We start from the raw sequence: 5,372 nt of genomic DNA, 5'->3' as shown, positions 1-5,372 counted from the left end.
ATGAGACTTGATCATGTAGAGGTGTTTGCAGCAAAGATATTTTAAAAATATATTCACATTTGGGGAAAAAAAATCCATTCTGAGAAAGAAATTAAAACTCTGTGACAGATATCCTTTGTGGCCTTTGTAGGAGCATTGCTTTTGCCTGACGAAACCATAAAAGAGGATATAATTATCTGCAATAATTCCGAAAGATTGAGCAGTGAACTTCAGGTAACTTTTGTTTTTTAAATGGATGTCGAGTGAAACTTCTTTGTAGCCGATTAAGATAAAAACGAGCAAAACGGTCAGGCATAATGGAGGCCCCCCATTCAGCATGCATGCGGAGCAGGTTATCTGTTTCTACAAGAGCCATCAAGGCGTGATGTGATGCATCATCAGTCTGTAAGAGGCACAGGGAAATGCATTATACCATGAGCATTTTAAATTGCTGCGACTCTATCAGCCAACATTAACCGTGACAGATATGGGCCGGCTCTGATTGCATTAGTCTTTATTGAATGATGAGGCGGAGGAGCTCCATTCTGTACATTCCTCCAACCACGTTTGCTCTTCCTCTGCCTCTTCTCACTTCCCCTCTCCCTTCCTCCCTCTGACAGGCTGACAGCAGGCACTGACCCCTGACTCTTTGCCTACTCAGCAGAGAGAAGGTCACTGTATATGTGTGTGTCTTGGGTGTGTATACATATTTTCTTTATATATATGTGTGTGTGTGTGCAGGAGCGCTTGTGCACGGGTAATATGTGTCTGAACTGCCAGCAGAGAGAATATACAGCCAAAAATAAAAACTCATCTGTCAGCATCCAGTGGGTATGTGTGTGTTTGTGTTTGTGCGCCCATATTTTGTGCTTGCATTTATGTCAGTTTGTGCTACAGTGTTCGGAGCTGAGCCTGAGACGGTGAGGTTTACCTAGTTTGTGCTGCGAATGGTGACAAACGGCGCAGAGGGGGGGTGAGGAAGGGAGGAGTTGAAGTGCTTCATGTAGAGAAATCTTAGGTTTTTAATGCTGATATGGTGGAAACAGTGGGATTAAATGTATGGAGCAGACCTACTGTGTCATTTAAAGCTCCTTACTTACACAGTGGTGAGAGCATATGATTATAAGGGTATAATTTTATGAGTCAGACAGACACCCCTGCTGTCTTTCATACAGTGAGGGTGGTCTTTGTGTAAGAACAAATGTGTGTGTGTGTCTGTGCATGCGCATAAGTGAGTTAGTGTGTGTATGTGTGAGTGTGTTTGACAGGCAACCACCCTTTTCTAAATGAGATTAAATGGGAGGTTTGTCTCTAATCGTGTTGTAATGAGTTTCTGTGTAGCTCATACATTTACTAATTCCACTTGCCAATAGTGCAAACAGCCACGTGCGCATGTGTGTGTATGTGTGTGCGTCTCTGTGTGTGGTAGGAGAGGTCACCTCCCTGCAATCTTACTCTCATTTATAACAATAGCGCTGACCTGTCGTCATCAAAGGATTGCAATTTCTAAACACAAATAACATTAGCTCATGTGCACAAACATGCACACATGGATGCCCACACACGTGCGCGTGCACACACACACACATGCAAGCAAGCACAGGAGCAAATGTGCAGTCCCCCTGCGTATGGATCTCAGTGTCATTAGAACTCTCAACAGGCATTAGCATTGATCATCTGACCAGCAGATGGAGAGTGACCGACAAGAACCAAACAAACCCTGTGTGATTGTGTGTATGTGTGTGTGTGTTGACTGAGAAGAGGGGAGGTGTGTGTGTGTGAGAGAGTGGACTTGCTTACATGCGTGGCCAAATGGAAAAAAAAAAGTCTCTAGATCCATAGTTCATTAGCCCTCGCACCGCTGATTTACGTTTGTGTGTGTCTACAATGTGGAGAGCTTCGTGTGTGTCCGCGCGCATCAGAGTGACCATAAATCTTGACCTACGAGCTGCTACCGGTTGTCATGGCGATGCAGCCGCTCTCAGCCCGCGGCACTCTATGCCCTACAGTAAGAGGTCAAGGGGTCAGAGCAGTTTTGTGCAGTGGAACAGACTTGAAGAGCGGATAATGAACAGGGAAACCAGTAACAAGGAACACATCAACCCCCTTTTACCTTTAACTTTTGACCTTTTACCTCATGGCCTCCAAAATGTCATGATAGCTGCACAGCACAGAGACCACTGCAGCGCCCGACAGCCTGAGGCTACATGGACCTCACGGAGAGGAGGAAGGAATCAAATAAAGTGGATACACCTGCATACCTGACCACACACACTGTACAAAACACACACACACAAATCATGAGTCAACTACCCAGACATCAAAGGCCAACCCATATACAATAGGTCTTTTTCATAGAAGACATTTTGACACGTCACAGCAGGAAAAGCAAAGGTGGGAATTAATAAAATTAATGATGCCTGCACTCCACTTAGCTGCTCCAGTTTCAGGGTCCTGGTATAATACATGCTGGCTCAGTGTCACACTGTCATAGCTTAGTGGGACACTTAAATGCAGCCATCGTCAATGTTATTATGCTGCCTTCAAGTGGAACTCATGAATGCGATGTGGCAAACCGTGTACATGATATTCTTGGTGTTCAAGCTGGCCTGGTCCTTAAAACAATAGTGTATGTACTGCCAATCATCAATAGCAGTAAGAAAATTGTTCAGTCGAATGTTCAATATTTTTGCTTAATTGCATTAGACGCAAACCATCATGAAGATACATAACAAGTACACCCTGGCTCATAAACAACTTGTCATATCCCTCGATAATAGAGTGCCATGCAAACAGCCAGTAATTTAACAGGTGTGTTCAGTTGCACCGTCGATGTGACAAACTCAGCTCAACTCGACTCAGCTTTATTTATATAGCACCTTTCATACAAGCATGCAGCCTGAAGTGCTTCACACAGCAAAATTAAAACAACAGCATGGAAACAATAAAAATATATAAAAACAAATTAAAAATGGAAGAATAAAATTACAACAGTAAAATTAAAGATGTTAGAATTTAATAAAAAGAAACCCGAGAAAAAGAATAATATAAAAAACCTAATGATTGAGGTTAAAAGACTGAGGTTATAACGTTACCCCCAAATTAACAATTAAAAGCCAGACTAAAAAGATAGGTCTTTACTTTCCTCTTAAAAATACAGACAGAGCTTGTCGATCTAATGTCCAAAGGCAAAGAGTTCCACAGTTTAAGGGCATAAAAACAGAGGACACTCTCGCCAGTACGTTTGTGGGACACGTAAGGGACATTTAAAAGAAAAAGCGGTGAAGGACCTCAGTGATCTGATGGAAAATAAACTGAAAGAAGATCTCTGATGTATGGAGGAGCAAGGTCAGTCAAAGCTTTATAAATGAGCAAATAATTTTAAAATCAATTCTAAAAGAGACGGGTAGCCAGTGAAGTGTTTTAAGAAGCGGAGTGATGTGATCAATTTACTTGGTTTTGGTTAAAACTCTGGCCGCAGCATTTTGTACAAGCTGTAGTGTCTTTGATGACTTTTTGGGTAGGCCAGTAAAAAGCAAATTGCAGTAGTCTAAACGGCTGAATATAAAACCGTGGACGAGAACTTCTGCATCCTTCTGAGTTAAAAGGGCCTTATTTTTGCAATAATTCTAAGATAAGAACATGATAAATTCAACCTAATTACAAATGATCAATAATTATCCATATCAACAGATTTTTTTTAGTTATGTTGCCCAGCCCTGTGATCAGGTTCTTAAGCTGTGAGAAAACCAAAACTATTGGTATCTAGAAGCCTCTTAGGCTTACAGTCTCACAAGCTAGTGTACACATAACATAATGCAGTTTTGCAAATGCAAAAGCATCATCATCTTTTTGTCTGACCTTTATTTAAGGAGGATGTCCCATTGAGATTTAAAACGAGAGAGCAGGCCAAGGCAGCAGCCGATGACAACATATTCAATACATTGTGAACAAAAATCCACAATAAGCTACAAAGACAAACTCCATACAACTAAAATGAAAATAAATTAAAGCCACTACAAGGACTTTTTAGCTGTTAGTGAAACAGTCTCAATTTAATACTGATGCCTCTATATGACCTAAATGACGAGACCATCTGTGAGACGATCGACCATTTCTGTGTAGTTATTCTTAATCAGGCCACCAAGTTGGATTCTCTGTGAAATCAGATGAAACGGGCCTGTGTTTATATTTTCCCAGGCAAAGTTACAGTGAGAAGCAGTGGTCATCTCTCCTAACCTGTGCCTTACACAGTGTTTTGTTGTTTTTTTCCCCACCAAAATCTTCCCAAAATGACTTGATTACATTAATCTGAGTTGTTGTAATGAGTTACTTCCACCCCTGCTTTCTGTCCACCAAGACATCAACTTTCATGGCCTCCTCCATTTTTGAACACACCAGCAAACATATTGCGACTCGAGAACTCTGAGCTTTTGAAAAATTTCCACTTCAGAGGTCGTGCATACCACAAGAAGGGGACATATTGCATGCACTCTTCCCATGAATACGATAAACACAAACCCATCTGAAAGCAGCATTATTAACACCACTGCAAAGTCAAAATGTCTTCTGTGAAAAAAGGCCTGTTGTTGAACCACCATTCCAAACCATGGGCATTAATCTGCTGCTGTAACAGCCTCCGCTCTTCTGTGAAGGCTTTTCACAAGATTTTGGAACCTGGCTGCAGGGATATGTTCCCATTCAGCCACAAGAGCAATAGAGTTGGGTTAGGTTGAGTACGGATGTTGGGTGTACGGCCTAGCTTGCAGTTGGCATTCCAGTTCATCCCATGGGTGATGTTGTGCAAGCCAGTTCTTCTGCACCAAGCTTGGAAAACCATTTCTTACTTGTCATGTTGAAACCGGAAAGGGCCTTCAAACTGTGGCCGCATACTTGTACGCACTATATTGTCTGTATCATCACAGTATTAAGATTTCCCTAAATGAAAAACAGCCCCAGACCAGACTCACAGAAAACATAGTTTGTATTGATTATACACACAAAGTGCACCGTGTGTGTGTGTGTGTGTGTGTGTGTGTGTGTGTGTGTGTGTGTGTGTGTGTGTGTGTGTGTGTGTGTGTGTCTGTGTGTGCAGGAGCATGAAGGTGCAAGTATGTGCACTCCGGCCACAGCGGAGAGGGGTAGCATGAATTAGGAAGTGTGAGCAGGGAGAGGAGGGTTACTATGACAACGGGGGAGAATGTTCCAGGTGACAGTGAGATCGTTGAGATGCTAATTGTCCATTTTCAATCCTCCATAAAGTTTAACAGCCACTCTGCCTCCACATGTTATTCTAACTCAGTCACAGAGTATACCTCTGGGATGTACAGCTATTCCTCTGTTTCTCCCTCCCTTCCTCCTTTTTTTTTTTCTCGTTTATAATGACACCCCAT

The sequence above is a fragment of the Lutjanus erythropterus genome, chromosome 17 (genome assembly GCF_056507025.1).
Source record: "Lutjanus erythropterus isolate fLutEry1 chromosome 17, fLutEry1.hap2, whole genome shotgun sequence".
In the NCBI taxonomy this organism is placed as follows: domain Eukaryota; kingdom Metazoa; phylum Chordata; class Actinopteri; order Lutjaniformes; family Lutjanidae; genus Lutjanus; species Lutjanus erythropterus.
The sequence above is the reverse complement of the archived record's forward strand: the minus strand, read 5'-3'. Positions refer to the sequence as shown.